This window comes from Gorilla gorilla, chromosome 14 (assembly GCF_029281585.2).
Source record: "Gorilla gorilla gorilla isolate KB3781 chromosome 14, NHGRI_mGorGor1-v2.1_pri, whole genome shotgun sequence".
Taxonomy (NCBI): domain Eukaryota; kingdom Metazoa; phylum Chordata; class Mammalia; order Primates; family Hominidae; genus Gorilla; species Gorilla gorilla.
The window spans coordinates 56,394,561-56,415,982 of NC_073238.2; the positions used below are offsets into that span (position 1 = coordinate 56,394,561).

Here is a 21,422-nt window from a genome sequence, read left to right on the forward strand (position 1 = left end):
GATAACAACACTAATCCATTCATGAGGGCAGAGCCCCTGTGACCCAGACACCTCTCATTAGGCCCCACCTCCCAACACCACCACACTGGGGATCAAGTTTTCAACACATGAACTGTGGGAGATACATTCAAACCATAGGAGTGACCTAAAATTGTATGTTTGATTTTTTTTAAAAGGCATCCTTTTGGAGATGAGTAGTGAATTATCTTCTCAAAGTCTGTTTAGACTTTGATTCTGCTACTTCTATGTGGACTTCTGCTTTCTCATCTGGAAAAGTATTGTCTGAGTTGTCATAGGATGTTGTCCTAAACTTTTGATGTTTATTCTTCCACGTGCTAGCTCAGGTTTTCTTTGGTCATGCCTACAAACTAGTAAGCTTTATAAGTAGATAAGGAGATTAAACAAACCTTTTATATGTAGGTAAATGAAATTAGGTGTCAGAAATGCTTTCTAGATCTTAAATATGGCCTTCGATATATGGTTAGCTCTCTGCAGGCAGGCATTTTTCTTTGTTTTGTTTACTGCTATATCTCCAGCACTCTCAGCACTTCCTGGCATGCAGTAGGCACTCAGTAACTATGTTTAATGAATGAATAGATCTGTGAAAACAATGTATTTCATATGTGAATAATTAAACCTGATTTTTACCTTGGAACTTAAGGAATGTGTTTTTTTTTTTTTAATTTTTTTTATTTTGAGACAGAGTCTTGCTCTGTCACCGAGGCTGGAGTGCAGCGGCACAATCTCGGCTCACTGCAACCTTTGCCTCCTTGGTTCAAGTGATGGTCCTGCCTCAGCCTCCTGAGTAGATGGAATTACAGGCGTGCACCACCATGCCTGGCTAGTTTTTGTATTTTTAGTAGAGATGGGGTTTCACAATGTTGGGCAGGCTGGTCTTCAACTCCTGACCTCAGGTGATCCACCCACCTTGGCCTCCCAAAGTGCTGGGATTACAGGCATGAGCCCCTGTGCCTGGCCTCAGGAATGTGTGTTTCTTAGGCATCTGGATGAAGTCATCTTTATTTGCCATGCCTTCCAAGTGAAAAGCGCAGCAAGCCTTCCAGTCCTGCCTGGCTCTGCATACCCTCAGCAGAGGACGACTGCATGCGTGCAGAGCAGCATAGACAATGAGAGTAACATGTGATATGGCCTCACATCCAGGACGTAGGAAAGGAAATGCTTCACTTCATCCCAACAATGAAAAAAGTCTACTCTTTTCAAGACAGCTATTCTCAAGTAGAGTGGCGTGTGGGTAGGATGAAGAAATAAAGTAATTTGGATGCTGGAATGACTTTTGGGGTTAGGGAGATAAAGTTAGACTATCTTCTAAAGATTGAGTGGATAAACTTGACCTGTTTTATGATTTACCTTCTCCTCATACTGTAATACAGATTTCAGAATTCATATACCACTGAAAATATTGAAAAAAGAGGCTGGGCGCGGTGGCTCACGCCTGTAATCTCAGCGCTTTGGAAGGCCGAGGCGGGTGGATCACAAGTCAGGAGTTCAAGACCAGCGTGGCTAAAATGGTGAAACCCCGTCTCTACTAAAAATACAAAAAAAGTAGCCAGGCACAGTGGCAGGTGCCTGTAATCACAGCTACTCGGAAGGTTGAGGCAGGAGAATCACTTGAACCTGGGCAGCAGAGGTTGCAGTGAGCTGAGATCGCACCACTGCACTCCAGCCTGGGTGACAGAGTGAGACTGTGTCTCAAAAAAAAAGAGAGAAAAGATAATTTTGTGCATCACACTCCTGTGTGAATCTATTGCAATTTACAAATATGGCTCTGTGAGGACTGACAACATAGAATTGCAAATGAGTGAGCTCTGCTTGAGTGACATTTGGAGGAGCGGTTATTTAAGTCCAGCATTTAAGGGTGAGTCACGAGAGGAAAGGTCCAGGGCGGGGGTGTGCATTCTGCACCTGCAGAAAGCCACCCATATGAAGAACCCAAGGTGGGAGGAAGATGAGTGTTTTGTTTGGCCAATGGCAGGTAGACCAGAATGCCAGGAGCAGACACTGCAGGGAGTGGGGAGTGGGGATAGAAGTGATGTTTCAAGAGGGTGAAGCTGTGAAGATGAAACCAGTGGGAGGCCTTCCATGCAGAATTAAAGGGCTTTGCCTTGTTCTGTAGTTGATGAACAACCAATAAAGATTTTGAGCAGGGAAGTGACCAGATGAGATCTGCCTTAAGGAAACAATTCTGGAGGGAGGGAGGATTAATTAGACTGGGGGCTAGTTCAGTGTAAGGAAATACATCTGTTTTTCCTGTTTCTGTCCTTGTGATTGTCTTGTGAACAGTGGGGGACTTTTGTGGGACTGTGGTGTTCAGTTGAGGCCTGCCTGGGTAAGGCAGCCCCGCTGTGAGTACAGGAACAAGAACTGCAAGGACAGATCGTAGACAGGCAAGCAGGAGGGCTCGGCTTCTTAGCTTTGGTGTGGAGACCTTGAGTGTGCTGTCTCTCTGAGCTTGTGCTCCTTGGCCTTTGGGGACCCCTGGTATGCCCCTGATGGGGGAGCTGAGACAGAAGGGTCCTCGAGTCTCTCTTCGGGCTCAGAGGCATGGAGGACAAAAAGGATTTTGTCCTATTGTCTAAAATGGTACTTTCTGTCTACTTCCCTTTTATTAGTGCCAACCTTTAGAAAAGTCTTGTTTGAGTGTTCTGTGTCACCTCTGCTTTATTACGAGTCCTTAAAAGAAGAGTCATTTTTCACACTCGGGCCAAACTTCAAGAGGAATCAAATGAAGAGTTAGTGTTGTGACAGGCAGGTGGTGGTTCTGGCCCTGCTCACCATCAGGAGGTTCTTTCTGATGTGCTGGTCTTGGAAGCATTTCTTCATAAGGGGTCGTTGTTATAGTCTAGGCAAGAATAATAAAATCACAAGCATTAGGTCACTGGGCGCAGGAGCAAAAAGGAAGACCAGTTTTCAGAAACCTTTTGATGGGCAGATTAGTTTAAGGGTGAGGGAAAATAAATTTAAGGATGAGGGAAAATAAAAGATAGGTTGGGAGTTCTGGGGTTGTGTGCTTAGGAAAATACACTGCTGCTAACAGGTGAGGTCATAGGAAGAGGAGCAGAATTGCCATGGGAAGGTGCTGAATTCATTTGGAATTCCGTATAGAGTGACTTTTACCCAGTGCCGTGTAGTTAGCTGCTGGCAATTTTGGAATTAGAATCTAGGTTTTCTGAAGCCAGGCCAGTGTCTTTTCTATTAAACTAAGACATGTGTTACGTGAAATAAAATGTACTTGAGTTTCAGGTGGTGACGGCATCTCTAAGTGGAGATGTCAGGCAGGCAGTTGTAAATGGAGCTGGAGTGAAAATGAGAATAAATACAGAAATTTATTTTAGGAGTTATGTATATATTTAGAGGAGATAATTGGAACTATGGGAAGAAGTTCATTCAGAGAGATTTGGCACATGGGCTGTAATTGGAAATAGCCAAGGGGTAGATTTCCTGAAAAGGAGGGAGTGGAAGCTATAATGCATGCAGTAAGGCTGAAGGAAAGGAAAGGACAGAGGCAGCGAGAGGATTCGAATTTTTTAAAGCTGTTTTGTCGTAATGGAGAGGAAGGCATAGCTTGGAAGCTGGGACATAATCAAGAGGTGGAAAAAGTTGTTATTTTTAAAAATAAGATATGCCAACGGGAAGGAACGGATGGAGAGAGAACGATTAGAGATGAAAGACAGAGGGACTAGTTCAATTTAGTTTAACAAACAAATTGTAAGTACCACTGAGGTGATAGGCATAGTGCTGGGTGCTAAGGAGACAAAGATGAAGTAAACACGAATCTGACTTGGGGACATTTACTGTCTAATAAAGGACAGGAGCGAGAGTAACACAAGACCAGCTGGTATTTACTGAGCACCGTGTGTCAGGAACCATTGCAGATACTTTACATGCATTGACTCACTGAGTCCTCACAACACCCCTATGGCTTAGTTATTGTTATTATCTATAAAGAAGCAGAAACTCAGTCACAGAAACGTTAAGTAATTTGCTCAAAGTCTTTAACAACTAGTCAGCCGTGGAGCCAAGGTTTGAACCCAGGCCGTACCTCTGCACCTCTGTGCATGATGGAGATGGACGATTACACCACAACGCAAAGGTGGAAATAAGAACAATAAACAGAAGTAGCCTAAGGGAGAGAGGGCTTAGATTTTTTTGGCAAATGATAGAGAAATATAGAAAGATCTCAAAGGAGGAATAAATGGAAGACGGGATGGATCCAGGTGAAGGGGCGCAAGAAAATGCTGTCAAGACCAAAGTAGAGAACCCATGTGCAGCTGTGTGTGTGTGCGTGCGTGCATGTGTGTGTGCGTGTGTGTGTGTGCGTGCATGCGTGTGCGTGCGAGTGTGTGCATGTGTGTGTGCGTGTCTGTTGCTGTTTTTTCTAGTAATTTGCACAGCCTTCATCTCTGACCATTTCTTGGTTCCATGCTAATCACAGAGGGCACTCACATTTGATTCTCTTCATTTTTGTGAACAGTTATTAATAATATATTTTTAAAAAATCTACTAGAACTGGGTTATCCTTTTTAGGGGTATCAGTCTGGTCCATCAAAATCATCATTGGAGTGGAGTTTATGATATTAAATATAACATATATATGTGTATCTATCTATATCTATCTATCTATCTATGTATCTAATCTGTCTATCCATCCAGAGAACTGACAGATTTCTAACTGATTTCTGATTTCCCATGTAGTTGGGACTCAGATATTCTTTGGGGAAAGAACTAGAGAATTTCAGAGGCAGATTATTGAAGATGCAGTTGAAATTCCAGAAAATAAGCAGATCTTTTGTGTGAAATGCTGAGTAGCTCTTTCTGAGATAACTGTATGTGGTAGATGTGAGATTCCTGATTGTCTGTGGCTCAGCAGTCAGATGCCTGCACTTCACCCTGTTTCCCATCCCACCCTTGACCTTACCACTGACCCCCAGCTCCTCCTGCAGCCACAAACTGCATTCCAGGATAGGGGACATTGTAAGCGCAGCAGTCCTGTGACACTCAGGTATGGTGTGAGGCTCTCTACTTTGCACATTAGTTATTAGTTAAAAAAACAAACGTGATGTCTAGTGGTTTATTTTAGACAACATCAGAATGTCCCCACATCAAAATAGTTGCATCATTGTGGCCATGGGGGAAAGTGGTTACATCAAAATGTCATGTGTGGGCAAAGGGATTATTCTTGGATGTGAGTAGGGGCATTTGATAAGGAAGAAGTAAATTCAGAATTTGAAGGATAATTATTCATTCATTCATTCATTCATTCATTCATTCATTCATTGTTTTACCCATTTACAACACAGTTACACATACGACATTCAGGCATTCACCAGTTACGGGAAGGATTTGTGCAACTGAAGAAAAGCCCATCTGTGTTCACATTTGAGAAAGAAAATCCTAATCATTAGCATAGCACCACTGCCACCTTGTGGTAATGCATGGTAGTTCATTATATTTTATGAAAAAACTGTATGTCTGGTATTTATACAGCATGTACATTTTGTACCTTCTGCATGCAACGGTACGTTATAAAGCCATATACTTTTACCTAATATTAATTTAAAAATACACTCAGTGGGGGGAGGAAGAGCGTTACGAAAAATAGGTAATACCTGCTGGGCTTAACACCTAGGTGATGGGTTGATAGGTGCAGCAAACCACTATGGCACATGTTTACCTACGTAACAAACCTGCACATCCTGCACATGCACCCCGGAACTTAAAATAAAAATTAAAAAAAGAAAAATACATTCAGAAACTGCTGTAAAGAAGGTACATATTAAAAAAGGAGAGACAGCTTAATTTTAGAAATTAATAAATAAATGTTCACAAAATACAGTCTCAAGGAGGTAATTTCATCATTATAGATATTCTCAAGAAAATTATAAGCCATTGCAAGGGACAAAGTACATTAGCAATCACTAGATGGTTTACTGATACAGAGGGTGATTAGAATATGTTGGATAGGCCAGGCACAGTGGCTCATGCCTGTAATCCCAGTACTTTGGGAGGCGAGGTGAGCAGATCTCTTGAGGTCAGGAGTTCGAGACCAGCCTCGGCAACATGGTGAAACCCCTTCTCTACTAAAAATACAAAAATTAGCCGGGCGTGGTGGCACGTGCCTGTAGTCCCAGCTACTTGGGAGATTAAGGTGCGAGAATCGCTTGAACCTGGGAGGCGGAGGTTGCAGTGAGCTGAGAGTGTGCCACTGCACTCCAGCCTGGGGAAGAGTGAGACTCCATCTCAAAAAAAAAATATGTTGGATAATCTTCATTATTTTTCTTTAGAATGCATAATTTCTATTTAAATGTAAATGTCCCAAATATTAGAGTTTATAGTATTTCAAACAAAATAATAAAGATATTTGAATATATCCAGAGGTGTTGGAATACTTCACTAGACAGGTGGAAGCTTGCTTCTGTGCATTTCTTGGGCATACATTCCCTCAATTAGGTCTCGAGGGGCAGACATAACCACTTCTCAGGTTTGCATAGGCTGCAGCATAACTGGCTTTTGACAGGTTGAATTTCTTCCTTTCCGGACAGGGAAAAGGGCACAGGAATTGTGGTGGAAAGCCATTTTTTTATCCCTGGGTTGAGCATGGCAGGATGGAATACTGCAGACAGACCCATTGAACAGCGAGCGCTTCACTGGGCTTCACCCTGGCATGCCTTGCACAGAGAGTGAATGTTGCCAGCACACACTACACTGTGGCCAGACTACAGCTTTCTGTCACATGGACGTCTCAGACAACCAGAATCAGAACGTGTGTGTGTTTTATATGTAAAAGTAAACAATTACTTCTAGTAAAATTAAAAACAAAAACAAAAGTCGTATATGGTTTTTGTGAATAAAAACAGACTATTGTACAAAGCTCTAGAATATTAAATGTCAAGGTTTTATGTAATGTTAAATGTCATTATAGTCAATGCATACCATCTAGCCTTGTGGCTTCTTTTTTTTTTTTTTTGACTTAGTCTTGTTCTGTTGCCCAGGCTGGAGTGCAGTGGTGCAATCATAGCTCACTGCAGCCTTGACATCCTGGGCTCAAGTGATCCTCTGGCCTTGGCCTCCTGAGTAGGTGGGACTACAAGAGTGAGCCACGATGCCTGGCCCCATGTGGCTTTGAAACTCTGTTTCACAGAGCCATAGAATTCCTCAGAGGCATCCCGGAACGGGGAGGCTGTGCTGCTTAGGTTCTGGATGGCCTGTTCAAAGTGCCTGGTCACATGTATTTGGGAAAAGCTCAGATGATCCTGATACACCAAACTGCTTGAGGACAACTGCTCCTGGTGGCAGTTTATAAAAAGGGAAATGTTTTGTGATATTGTAAATGACAAATCACCCTCATCATCTGATTGCATTATCATTAAATGTTGATCCCAGAAACATCCCTCACCACCATTCTCCTGTAAGCGGGGATATCATTCTCCGAAGCTCCCCTTGTTCCCGCTGTAGTTCTTCCACCAGCATTTGCTTTCCTGGCGAGGTCAGCGTGACAGTGCGGGGATGGACATATCACAAAAGGGGGCATACAGCAGCTGGAGCCATTCTTCTCTGCCTGTGTCCAGAAATTTCCCGGCACACAGGGTTGAGTCCAGTACCCATGCAGCTCTTATTCCCTCGTTGGAGGTCATATTCCAGTCTTCATCTGCAGTTGGATCTGGCTTTTGTTCGGATCATAGTTGAGTGTAGCTTGGTTTCTTGTGGGTGGCTAGCCCTGAAGAGCTACAGTGAGCATGCTCAGTCATTAAACCTAAATTAGCTTCTGCTCCTACTCCTGGGTGGGGGCAGAGCTTCCTAAAAATGTGTTTTAGGAAGACTTTGACACCAGATTTTTAAAATGCACAGAGCCAGGTAAAAGTAAGTGGTTACACTTGATGATATTAGTTAAAGGTGCATGGGAAAAGGAACAAAAGTGCTGAATTATACCTTTTTAAAGGGTTTATGCAAATTATTATATGTACAATAGTCTTTTAAGCCTGATAATTCCAATCACCAAAAGAGATTTTAGTATGTGTAGGTTCCTATGCCCTACTCTAAACCAATTGAATCAAAGTGCATTAATGTTTATAAAGGTCTCCAAGTAATGATCAGCCAGACTTTAGAGCAACTGGCTTATTTAATAGAGCTTAGTGTCATGTGTGTATCCTTATTTAAATACAGAGTCTTACATTTACTTTTAAGAAAGTAGGAAATTCATGGTGGGACAAAATTCACAAGGGGAAAGGAGGATACCAGCACAAAGCCAAGAGTCTGGAGTCAAAAGGAGCTGATGGGAAAGTTTGGAGGCTGATAGGAAAGCCAGGCTTGAAGCCAGTTTCACAGGTGGCCGATGAAGGAGGTTGACAGACGGAATCAGAACAAGATCAAATGACTTCCCTTCCAGACCCATGAGAGGAGGAGCAGTCATTGCTGAGATTCGAGTTCCGGCATGGCTGTGGGGAAAAATAGTTCTTATATGATAATCACATAAAAATATTTAGAAGGGCAAATAAAAGGAAAAAGCAATGTTATGATAGGAGACACAATATATTGAATATATTGAATATATTGTGGTGAAGATAGGCTTTAGGATGGGGTAAAACATGGGTCTGTGTGGTTTGTATTTGGCCACCTTTGAAGCTAAATTATGCTAAGTTTAACTGTTGGATAAAATATGGAAGGATAGAAAATCTACTGTCTTTTAATTTCACTCTCTACAAATAGTAGTTCATTTACACATTTTGTAGGTATATCTCTTCTGTATACCCGTCCTCTCCACGAAGATAATATTAATGTGGACAAGATAGATAGCGTCCCCTAATAACAATGAAATGGTAGTGGATAAAAGCAGAATGGCTTTTAATTTGGGGGAAAAAAGTCCAGAATAGACAACAGCTAATTGCTTATATTTGCCACAGGGACATTTGCAAGTGAGGAGATGACCCGCCACAAAATAGGCACCTCTGGCTAGAGTTCTTACAGTGCTGCTGGGTTCCTGCCAAGGGTCTGCCTGAAGAGCTCCTAAAGATAGGCTTCTGTGCAAGTTTCCCCCAAAAGCCATCTCAGCTACTTTATCGGAATGTCAGTGTTCATTCATTCATTTGTTCAGTATATCATTACTAAGAGCTATTATCTGTGCCAGGAACTCTGGTAAGTGCCAGGGCTCCAGTGGTGACTGAGGTGGACGTGGCCTCTGCTCTCACTGAGCATGCAGGCTACTCGGGGAGACAGACATATTAGTTTGGGGCTTATTGAATTTTGAAGAGCCAGTGGCATCCAAGTGGAGTTATCCAGCAGCAATTCTAATCATTTCCTAATTTTCACTGGTAAACAAGATAAGATCAGTGTTCTAAGAAGTAAAATAATATTACATAGCTTGTTATAAACCATGCTCCATTATTATATTAAATAAGATTTCATGATTGATTTTTGCTTTTATGCTTAAGATTTAGAAAACTTTAGACATTTTATTTATGTGGTTAAATTAGGGTTTTGTGCAATAATTTATCAAAATAGAAGCATTAGGCCCTTGTCCAGGATTGTCTGTTTATGTACTTTGTATCAGTCCCACTAAAAACACCTTTTTCCCCAAGGTGTGACCTACTCAAATAGTACCTTACTTCTGATACTTCATAGCATTTCGGAGTTTACAGGAGATATTTGCTTATCATTTTGTTTCTTCCTGACAAGTCTGAGGAATACAGGGCAGGTGATGTTTATTTATTTACAGATGGGGAAACTTAGGTTCATAGATATGATTACTTATGTGAAGTCACAGAGCTAGTAAATGGTGGGGGCAGAAGTGGAACCCAGCCTGGGGCTCTTTTACAGGAGTCAGGTCTATTTTTGTTTTATGCTTCCTGCCAGTATAGTGACTTGCTGGAAAGAAAAATTGAATTGTCTTTTTCCACTGAATTCCTCCAGTTGTTATCAAAGAAAAAAAGTTTTAATCATTTAATTTCTTACTTTTTGTTTCCTGATTCTTCAACAAATTAGTGAACATGTATTAATTATTTTCTTCATATCAAATACTTGGCTATATGTGGGATAGAAAAATAAATGAGGTACAGTTTTTGTCACTGAGAAACTCAGTCCTATAGGAGAGACCCAGGCATTAAAAAAAATCCCTGTGCAGCATGATTAATGCTATAAATAATGCATGAGCATAGAGCTGTGGGTATACCAAGGATGTGATAGTGGCCAGAGCTTTGAAGGAGGATGGGATGGGGTGGGAGGTTTAGAAGAGGCAGTGGAGGACGATATTGAGTAGAAGGGAGAGCTGGTGAAAAAGCTTGGACACAGGGAAGCATGGTGTATTTGGGGATTACCAAGTACTTCTCTTTTACTTTACTATTAGGGGAACTTAGGAGGATTGCTGAAGATGGGGCTGTTAAGGAAGGTGGGGCACTTGTGGACAAAAGAGTCTTGTATGACCAGCTAAGAGGTCTGGAATTATGCGGGTGATGGGCACACCTTGAACATATTGAACCAGAGTTTGGCAGTTTTTCAGAGATAATTTTGTCCACAGTGGAAGGAATGGACTAGTGGTGGGAAAAATTGATAGCATGGAGAGCACCTAGTAAACTATTGAGTCCAAGAGAATTAGAGGAGCCCAAACTAAGGCAACAGCAAGAGGGGTGGAAAGGGATGGATTTAAGGAACAAAAACTTTTCCATAATAAATAATGCTTAGGATGAGGACTGTTATGATGATAATATGTTGACATGCCATGTTTTTAAAGAATTATATATTATTTTGAATCCATTGCCTCACATATCATCATAGCACATAGTGATATGCAGGCATTATTTCCATTTCAGAGGTGAAAGTCTGTTAACTATAGAGGCTTAGTTTGACCATTAAAGATAGTCAGATAGATTCATGATGTTACAGGTTTTGTACAGACACCCAAGAAAGCCTAACACAGCTTTCCTGGCATTTATATGACAAATGAATAAGGAAATATATAGGCCAAAGAAAAATTGTTTGAGAGGACACAATAGATAGTAGTTAGAAGAGACAGGAAAGAAGTGACACAAATAAAATGTAGAGTATTGAAATCTCCCCTGATCCATCTCTCCCATGATGCCAAATTCCATTCCTTAGATGAGAAGTGGAGGTCATGCTGGGACATGACTGGTAGAAGCTAGAGGTTCTTCTGGAATTCTTGAAGGCATCTGTAAAAGACATGCATCCTCACTGACCTTTGCACTTTGCACACCTGTTTAACACTCCTCTAAAAGCCAGCATCGCATATGAAAGTGTATACCTACTGGATAAATCAGGCAGTGCCTGATTTTTCAAGGATTCTTAGCTTTACAAAAGGCTCATCGAAGGGCTGTTTTTAAAGTTGCATTCTCCTTGGGGCATTAAAGTGGTTTTCCATCTAAGGAGCTTCCACTTGTGACACAGAGGCGTTTCTGAAAATTTAGGTGACATCCTGGAGCATCCATGTGTGTATATAATTTAAAAGAGAAATTACTTTTATTTTCTTTAAGCAAAGAGCATGAAATGAGCAATTCTGCAGCTTTAAGACATTGGACTAAAAACAGTTTCAGAAAGCCAGCTATATAAGAATTTATTCAGCTTGTAATGCTTTTATTTTTGGAAAATGATTTTTCAAAGTCAGGTTCATTGATCTTTTTGCTTTTAATTTTTTTAAACTAGGTTATTTGATTCCAGTTGGAGTCTATATGGCTTTACTGATTTTCCATGAGGGTCAGGTAGTACTAAACCATTAACTGCCAGATTATATGACTAAATGGCAGTTAATACAAATGTTTCTAAGCCCTTTTTGGGAGGAGGGGGGAGTTAATGCCTCATCCTAGAATTTGTGAACGAAGTAAAACTAAAACATACTTGCTTTTAACAGATTCTTAACCATAACTCTGATTATAACTATTTCTTATATTTGTTACTAACTTTGTTATTTTGGTTGAACATTAATATCGAATATAATAGCATGATTTTTAAAAAATGAATCTTTGTTTCTTCACTTGGTATACTCATTATTTTGAAATATTTGGAGCCACTTGCTTTTTTTTTAACCACACTTTGATTATATGATTATATTTGCTAGAGCTGTTACAAATTAATCACTTTTTGCTTATGCTTGTTCTTTTATAAGAAGCGTTTGTTTAGCCGTACATAAACAGAAGTTTATTTTGAGGATTAACTTTCATGTGAATAACTGCCTCCCAGCTAAATCTTTTTAATCACGTCTTTTAGAGGAAGGCAAGAATGTTTTTTCCTTTTCTTTTTTTTCTTCAAGAATTTAAAATTAGCTGTTTGTATATTGTAACATAGAGGGGTTTGTAGCTTCATGAAGACAAGGACTATATTTTATACATCTTTATATATACACCACAGCCTCACACATCACAGGAGATTAATCCATGCTTATGTAAGATTTGAAGAATGTAATAATTCTACAGAAAAAACATAAATTATTTGCTTTGAAAATGACTCTATAAGGAACATCTCTAAATGCACAATATTCTCATAAAAATCAGGATAGACATTTTCTGCCCCTCCAGAGGTATACCTTTGAGCATTGTGTCCATTTTCATACACGTGAAAAGAAACAGCCTCAAATCTGCTGAACCTTGGAAACCATAAAAGCATTTCCGGCCGGGCGCGGTGGCTCACCCCTGTAATCCCAGCACTTTGGGAGGCCGAGGCAGGTGGATCACGAGGTCAGGAGATGGAGACCATCTTGGCTAACATGGTGAAACCCCGTCTCTACTAAAAAGACAAAAAATTAGCCGGGCGTGTTGGCGGGCGCCTGTAGTCCCAGCTACTCGGGAGGCTGAGGCAGGAGAATGGCATGAACCCGGGAGGCGGAGCTTGCAGTGAGCCGAGGTTGCACCACTGCACTCCAGCCTGGGCGAGAGAGAGAGACTCCGTCTCAAAAAAAAAAAGCATTTCCAGCCCGTGTTTCTTGTTTACTCTTTGATACCATTTCCCCTCAATAAGGGGCCCAGGGCTTTCCCGTTTTCTAATTTTTTGTCTTTGTTTTAAAATACACAGTTACCTTACATACCATTGTATACTGTTGGTAAAAGTTGTTTAGGTCAACTCAACCAACATTTATTTATGGAGGCTCTATGATGTGTTACCTAATGCCATGGATGGTGATGTTACAAAAATGGGTAGGTTGCTGTCTTTGCCCTCTTAAAGGCCGCGACCTGGTGGGACCATAAATATGTGGATGGACACTGTTCAGTGTCATAGGTGCTGTTACACAGACAGGATAAGGATGTATTAGATACCCGAAGGTGGGAGTGGTGGCTTCTTCCTACCCCTACGGGGTCAAGGACGCCTTCCCAGGGCTAATGGTGCTAGATGAATGTTGAGATGAATAGATTTCAAGACAGACAAATGGAGCAGAGGATATTTAGGGCAGAGGAAGGAGCTTAGGAGGGGTAGGCCACGCATTTGGAGGGCTGTGTAGGGGCCTTCTATGATACATGTAGGAGCTTGGACTTTATGTGGCAGGCAGAAGAGAACTAATGAAGGGCTTGAAGCGGTGGCGTAATTTAACTAGATTTTCATTTTAGAAAATTACCCGCAAAACCATGGGAGAATGAAGTAGGTTATTTACATTTCCTTAAAACAGTACTTTTAGAACATAAATAGACCAAACATTAACTTTTCTTCCCCATTGCCTTAAACAGAACTTTACAAAAATCCGAATACACCCACTTCTGTCATTTGAATTTCCAAATGATTTATTCTTTGGCCAAGATGTATTTTTATAGCACTTTAATGTTCTGTGTTTGGGTTTAGGAATTATGGGCTGCCTACCTTGGGTGACACCAGATGCTACAGTGATGCAGCTCACCATATAACTCTCCCGAATCCCCCTTGGCGGTGGCTGCAGGCTTCCCGTATTTCTCCTCAAAGCATCTTGAAATAGGACTGTATTGAATGGGCATGACTGGACTGCATATTTTAGGCATTTTCAGGAAAAGAAATAAAGAATTTGTATGTGAATGAATCTGAGCAAGCATCTGAAAGAAGAGGAATGGATTTAGAGTAACAAAAGACTAGCAGGATGTCACATGACAAAGTTCAGAGACGCTCCTCTTAGCCGAGGTGGCTTCCCATGGTGTTACTGGTCATCTGCACTCTGGTCCAAAAAGCAGTCCTGTGGTCAGTGCTAGGCCATAAGTCTTCAGTTCTGAACACGGTGAGATGGCTCTTCCATGACATTCAGTGTAGTTTCTTTCTCCTTCTCTCACTAACTTTGTTAGACTAGAAGCTATATTATCCTCTTAAAAGTTTTTAGCTCTTATCCCAAGGACTTTCTGGGATATTTAAGAGTGTTGTAATCTCTTCTTTTTAAAAAAATTATTTACATTATGGTAAAAATTTTATAACATAAAAATTTTATAACATAAAATTTACCATCTTAATCATTTCTAAATGTGCATTTCAGTAGCTTTAAGTATATTCACATTGTTGTGCCATGTAATCTGTATGTTTTTAAATGAATACTTCGTATTCCTTTCTCATCAAGTTAGTGATTATTTTACATACTATCAAGTCTTGATTTTTATACCTCTTATTTTTTGCACATTCTCTTTTTAATCATAAATGCTGAACCAATGTTATTTTTTTGAAGAATAACTCTCTAAAATACTGATAGTACAAACTTTGATACTTCCTTTCTACTGTGGTTATATTTTCCCCATATTATCTTTTGACCTCTCTCTATGGTAGTGTCCTTTTATGAGTCACAAGTGCACACTTTATGCAGCAGTGAACCATGAAACTGGATAGGACATTAAAGACTCTGAACCGTTGTTTGGTTATTTCAGGTTATTGAGGTATGGGTGCTAATTGAGCTTTCCTAGTCTAAAGTGAAAATAATATGTTACCCAGAGGTTCCACATCTCCAATCTTGGTTTGAAAATAAACTAGGACTGAAAACATGGAATGAAAATATATTCTTTTGTGTTTTGAAGGAATGAATATTTGAATTCAAATTAATTTTTCTTAGGGTAAGCTTTTCATTTTTATAAAATAATGTTTAATCATTTTGGGAAGAACAACTATGTAGTATATCTTCAAAAATAAAATTTTCAAATTGAATAAATAAGTATATTTCAAACTTTCGAATTAGGAAATGCCTGTATATTTTAGGATTTGTTTGGTTATATAATTATTAATTACTGCTGAAAATGCAACAGAAAATTGGAACTCAAAATTTTTCAGTTATTGCTCTCTAACCTCAAGTAATATCAAATTACGCTGTTTCAAATGGTATAGGAGACCATTAAGCTAACTGAAGACAAAGTTTAAAAGAATTAATATTTGTTACCCATAACCATATTAAGGATATGATTTATTTAAAAAACAACAACCAAAAAACTAATCCAATTATTTAAAAAACAACCACCAAAACACTAATCCAATTTACTGTTCTATGGAGGCTGTAATTTTTAGTTATGGTAGATCTCGAAAGTTCATGAACCCTCTAAAATTGCATGTAATTTTTAGTGCGTGTATTGTGTGTGTATGTGCGCACATGCACGCATGTTTCTGGAGAGATAGTATTCACAACTTTCAACAGATTCTGAAAAGGCATCTTGATCCAACCAAAGTTATGAACCACTGTCACAGAGGTTACTTTGCCCATTTTCCTTTTTACTTACAGACCCCAACTCACAACTAGATTTTGTTCCAGAAGTAGTTTGTTTATGAACTGGTTGTTTGGAACTTAGACCACATTTTTCTATGAAAGTAATAATATATATTATACACACACACACACACACACACACGACACGCACACACGCACACACGCACACAAGACATTCCCTGACTTACAGTGGTTCAACTTAATAATTTTCCAATTTTCTGATATGAAAGCAGTATGAATTCAGTACAAAACGTACTTTGAGTTCTCATGCAACCATTCTGTTTTCACTTTCAGTGTGGTATTCAATTACATGAGATATTCAATACTTTATTAGAAAATAGGCTTTGTATTAGATGATTTTGCCCACCTGTAGGCTAACGTAAGTGTTCTGAGCACGTTTAAGGTAGATTAGGCTAAGCTGTGATGTTCAGTAGGCTAGGTATATGAAATGCATTTTTGACTTACAATATTTTCAACTTATGATGAGTTTATTAGTATGTTCATTGTAACTTGAGGAGCATCTGTACTTACATAAATTATAGAACCTTCACAATGGTGATACAAAGACAAATGAGATAGACCTCCCAGACTCCAAGTAGTTTATAATCCAGGCCAGGGCAAAAGGCAAGTAAAACCTATCCTCAGTTGAGATTGACCTCCTAATTTGCCTGTGACCTTCCTGTTCATTTTTCTGCAGCTGTGTCAGGACTCATTCCTTCTCACCACTACACCCATAGAAGTATTAGGCAACTGGTATCCTTGGGATTCAGACACATGAGAGAATAGCATGGGGACTTAAGCGTTAAGGCAGATTTATGACATGGTTTCTATGGAAAGATGTACTCCTAGTTCTAACTTGGAACCCAGGTTCCTGGGACACAGAGAGTCCTTCACTTGGAGCCTCATTAGTGGATACTGTCTGTGTGATGAATGAAGAGTACACCTCACCTCCGCCATGGAGTCTCTCCCTCAAGAGTTCTTTACACAGTTAGCCAGAATAAATACCTCATTACTAATGACCATTTGTGTTTGAAATATTCATAAGTCAGACTTTTCTTTCTGAGGTGCGGCATGAAAAATTTTCCCCACTACCCCAATTAGGTTCTTGATGAGGGACATGATAGTTCTTTGTAGCTAGACTACATAATTCTGGTAGAACTTTTATAATATATGTTAGTTGTTGACCAAAGGGAGAAGCTAAAGGGCGAAAGAGGGCAGAAAGAGAAAGTGGAATGAGAGGGCATGAGTGCTTCATGATGTCATCACAGGATTTAGCTTCTCATTATGCCACATAAAGAGTGGCAGTTTCTTAGTTCATTTTTCTTGCTTAGAACACCTAAGGCTGGGTGATTTATAAGGAAAATAAATTTATTTGTTACAGTTCTGGAGGCTGGGAAGTCCAAGGGCATAGCTGGGCATCTGGTGAGAGCCTTCTTCTGGCAGGGACTCTCTGCAGAGTCCCAAGGTTACACAGAGTATCACATGGCAAGGAGGCTGAGCATGCTAATGTGCTAGCTCAGATCTTTCTTTCTTCTCTTGTAAAGCCATCAGTTCCACTCTCATGTTAGCCCATTCATCCATTAACCATTAATCTATGTATGGATTAATCCATTCATTCAGGCAGAGCCCTCATGACCCAATAGCTTCTTGAAGGCTCTAGGTCTCAACACTGCCATATTGAGGATTGTATTTCATCGTTAAGTTTCAGAGGGGACATCAAATTATAATAGACAGTGTCAGTCTTTCTTTATAATTCTTCATGTTTTCTACAGGTCCTGGGAAAGCTTTTTAGATTAGACTGTTAGCGTATCATGTCATTGCATATGATGTGTGCACATATTTTGAAACATGGATCAAGAAGACATGCTCCACCTATATAGATGAATAGGAGGAAATTTTGTCTTCAGAGAATACAGCAAAGAGTGGGCATGTTTTGGAGTTAAACATGAATTTACACTAAGAATTATAATTACTTTAGCCAAATAATTTTGCAAGATGTTCTTTGATTTGACTAAAAAATCTGTATGATCCAAGACCACAATAATTTTTAGCGTTATAAAAAGATGTGACTAACTTTAGAAAAGTCAGATTGGATTAGCTTGTACATTCACCATTTGCTACCAAAAAGCCAACGTAGAGGACTGTGGTCTATTTCTTAGTTACATATTAGCTACATTAAGTCGCTAATTCCTCAAATATGGAGGTGCCTCTTTATGGATATGCAAAATGTATATTATAAATTTCAAAAGTTATACATTTTATGATGTTCCTCTAATAGTCTATCTACAGGGTAATTGCTACAAACCAGTATTTTAGATAATTATACCTGTTCATATTTTCTAAAAAAAAAAAAAAGCAATGTAGACAGGAAATTAGTAACAGAGCAACTGAAAATTGGAATGACTAGATTCTATGTTGAGATTAATAGTCATGCATGTGCAAATAATGTTTTCCCATAGAAGATAATCTTTGTGACTTTGGGTTAGACAAAGCTGTTTTAGATTTGACGTGATTCATAAAAGAAAAAAATTGATAAATAGGACTTCATCAAATTCAAGATCCTCTGCTCTTCAAAAGATGCCATTAATACAGTGGAAAAAAACAAGTCACAGACTGGGAAGAAATATTTGCAAATCACATGTTAGATAAATATCTTGCATCCAGAATATGTAAAGGGCATTTAAGATGCAAAAATAGGAAAACAGTTCAATTTTAAAAATGGACTAAAGATTCAAACAGACATTTCACCAGTGAAGATGTGCACATGAAAAATAAGCAAAGGAAAATGCTCAGAATCAGTAGTCATTAGGGAAACGCACATTAAAACCACAATGAGATACTATGTACCTATTAGAATGCCTAAAATTAAAGTGACTGACTGAATGTTGGTGAGGATGTGAAGCAACTGTTGGCAGCAGACCAGTGGTTGCCCGGGGACAGGTAGTGATTATAAAGGGATGCAAGGAAAGTTTTGAGTGTGGCAAATATGTTCAGTATCTTGACTATGGTAGTGGTTTCATGGCCATATTTGTATGTCAAAACATATCAAATTGTATACTTTATGTGCAGTTTCTAATATGATCATGATATCTCAATAAAGTTGTAAATTTTTTTCCTGTAATGTTGCTTCCTTTGGTTTGTATTTCTGACTTAATTGGTGATAACATAGATTTTATTTCAGGGGTAAATTCTCAAGATATATAACATTTAAAATATACAAAATAGTTAGATGATTAATATGGATTTTTAGTCTTTCTGGTATAAATGTCACATAATAGATTTGAATATTTTTGATAACTTTGACATGTAGCTAATACTGATATGCACTTACTATAACACTCTCAGCCTCAATAGATTTAAATTATATTAATTTGACTTATTTAGAAATTTATATCATTTATGTTTTTCCCGTTTTTAAAAATACCTTTGTTATGCATGTGTTTTAATTTTTATTGTTACAAGCAAAACTTTAGTGTGATTTATGGAATAAAAAGGTAGTTATAGAATATAACTGTGAATTGCTGGTACATGTTATTTCCTTTCTGTATTGGGATTCCATGTTATGAAATATTGCTAAAAATAAGTAGGCTTTGGGGTGAGACTTGGGGACCTTTTAATTCCTGCTACAGTCAGTGGTGGTAACGGTGTATTTGGTGACGGGATTTGCCCTGTGTTTACATGGGTCCTGAGCTCTGGTGATGGGAGAGATGATAGAAGATAACTTATTCCCATCCCTGTATATTAAGCTGGTACCATGTGGTAGGACATTGAAATGGTGGTTTACACCATAAAAAATGAGTTGCAATTATAAAAACAAAGGCGGAGGAGGGAGGCCTTAGAATGCTGGCATTAAATCTTATTTTTCTTAAGAGTCTGTGCAAAATGGGGCCTGGAGTTTCACTCCAGGAGCACTTATAGCTGCTGCCACATGAAGCTTATTAAGGGCAAGATTTTCTCCTGACACCTGGCCTTTCTCACTGCTTCCTCTCAGGAGGCCTCTCTTACCATTGCTTCTGTGTGGACTCCGACAGCTATAATTGTTTTAGATGTGCAGCTAGACCCTCCCCTAGTCTAAGGCAGTGGTTTTCCACCATGGCTGCCGTTTGAATCGCCACCTCCTTTCTCACCCGTTTCCCCATTGTCGCTTTCCTGCCTTAAACATTTCCCTAGCTTTTTGCACTTAGAAGAAAAAGCACACTCCCTGTTATGTCCAGCATATTCTGACTCTTGTCTCCTATAACCTCCTCTCTTGATAGAGTCCTACTCCAGCTGTTATTTGTCCTGACAGTGGCTGCAAACACTTATTTACTTCTTACAAGAAGCTCTTATAATTTGATGCCTGGCAAACACTCCCTGGACTTAATAGCATAATGATATCATAATAATAACACTTTCTGCCATCTATTGAATGTTTTCTCTAACCCAGACAGTGTGCTAAGTGCTCTACAGGCATTATCTTATAATTAAGTTAGATGCAACAAGCTTGTGAAGTTGGTATTGTTATTTCCGATTTTTAGGAGAGAAAACTGAGGCATAGAGTTGGAGTAATTTGTCCAGGTTCATACTGTTATTGTATGCTGGAGCCTGGCTTGAAATCTGTCTGTCTGACTCTAAATTGGCTCTTTGGTACTGACTTTCAAAAGTGTTTTGTTACGATTAAATTGTAATGATTTCATAACAGTTCCAGGAAGACAGTCTTAGAGCAAGCTGTAGAGTAAAATTCTTATTGAAATTCAAAGTAAATATTAACGCAACTTAACTGTCTTATTGGAGACAACAAACTTTTCTCAATATATTATGTCTTTATGGTAGTAAGAAATAGTGTCATGTAAAAGTTGGAAATGAACTGTGGAATGAAACAGACAGAAATATGATCTCAACACCTGCTATTTATTCATATAGATCTCATTATCATATGTACCAGATAATGTTCTAGGCACTGGAGATATTGCCAGTGTGCAATCCAGTGGGATGATTTAAAATTTTGGTTCTACAAGCTGTTTTTGTCTTGGAGGCTCACTATAGCACTGTAACTCTTTATTGAATGCTGTATAAATGTGATCCATCTTGGACCCTATCCTAAGGGGGTCTATTTGAGCCAGTGTTGTGACATGGCCTCTAAGGTAATCCTATAGAAAGGCTCTAGTGTAGTTTGCTTTCTTTTTTCCTTCCTTTCTTCTTTCCATCCAATTAAAATGAAACATTAAATTTAACTTTTTTAGATATAATAAACTCAGGGACCTTATATTCTAATAGGGGTAGCACAATAAACATAGTAAATTACATTATGTGTCAGAAGATGGAAAGTACTTCGTGGGGTGGGTAATAAGATCAGGATGGGGGAAAATATGGTGAGCAAACACAAGTTTCAGTGTGAAACACGCAGTTACTCAGGTGGGTCTCATTGAGATGGTCAAGACCTGAAGGAGGTGAAGGGGTCAGCCAGAGGGATATCTGAGGGAGGAGAGGGGAGGTAGTGCCAGCCTACAGCAGGAGTATGTAGGCCCACTGCAGAAGAACGCAGCCATTGTGATGGAGGAAATCAAGAGAGGGAAACGCTAGATGAGGTCAGAGAGGTTCAAAGTATTTTGCTGGTGAAAACAAAATGAACTAGCATACCTAAGGCACTTAATCAGAGCCTGGCCCAGGGCCACAGAGTCCCTGCCTACCTCTTACAGCTGCATCTCCCTCTGCTCCCTCTTGCAAACTCTTCACTGCATTTATAGCAGAAAGCTCTTTGAAGATGCCTCAAATATCCATGTTGTTTTAACCTTTC

General features: G+C 39.3%; 1 protein-coding gene across 6 annotated transcripts in view; it reads left to right on the forward strand.

Annotated features, from left to right (window-relative positions):
• DGKH (diacylglycerol kinase eta) overlaps positions 1-21,422 on the forward strand; it is a 204,330-nt gene that overhangs the window by 64,786 nt on the left and 118,122 nt on the right. The window lies entirely within an intron of this gene.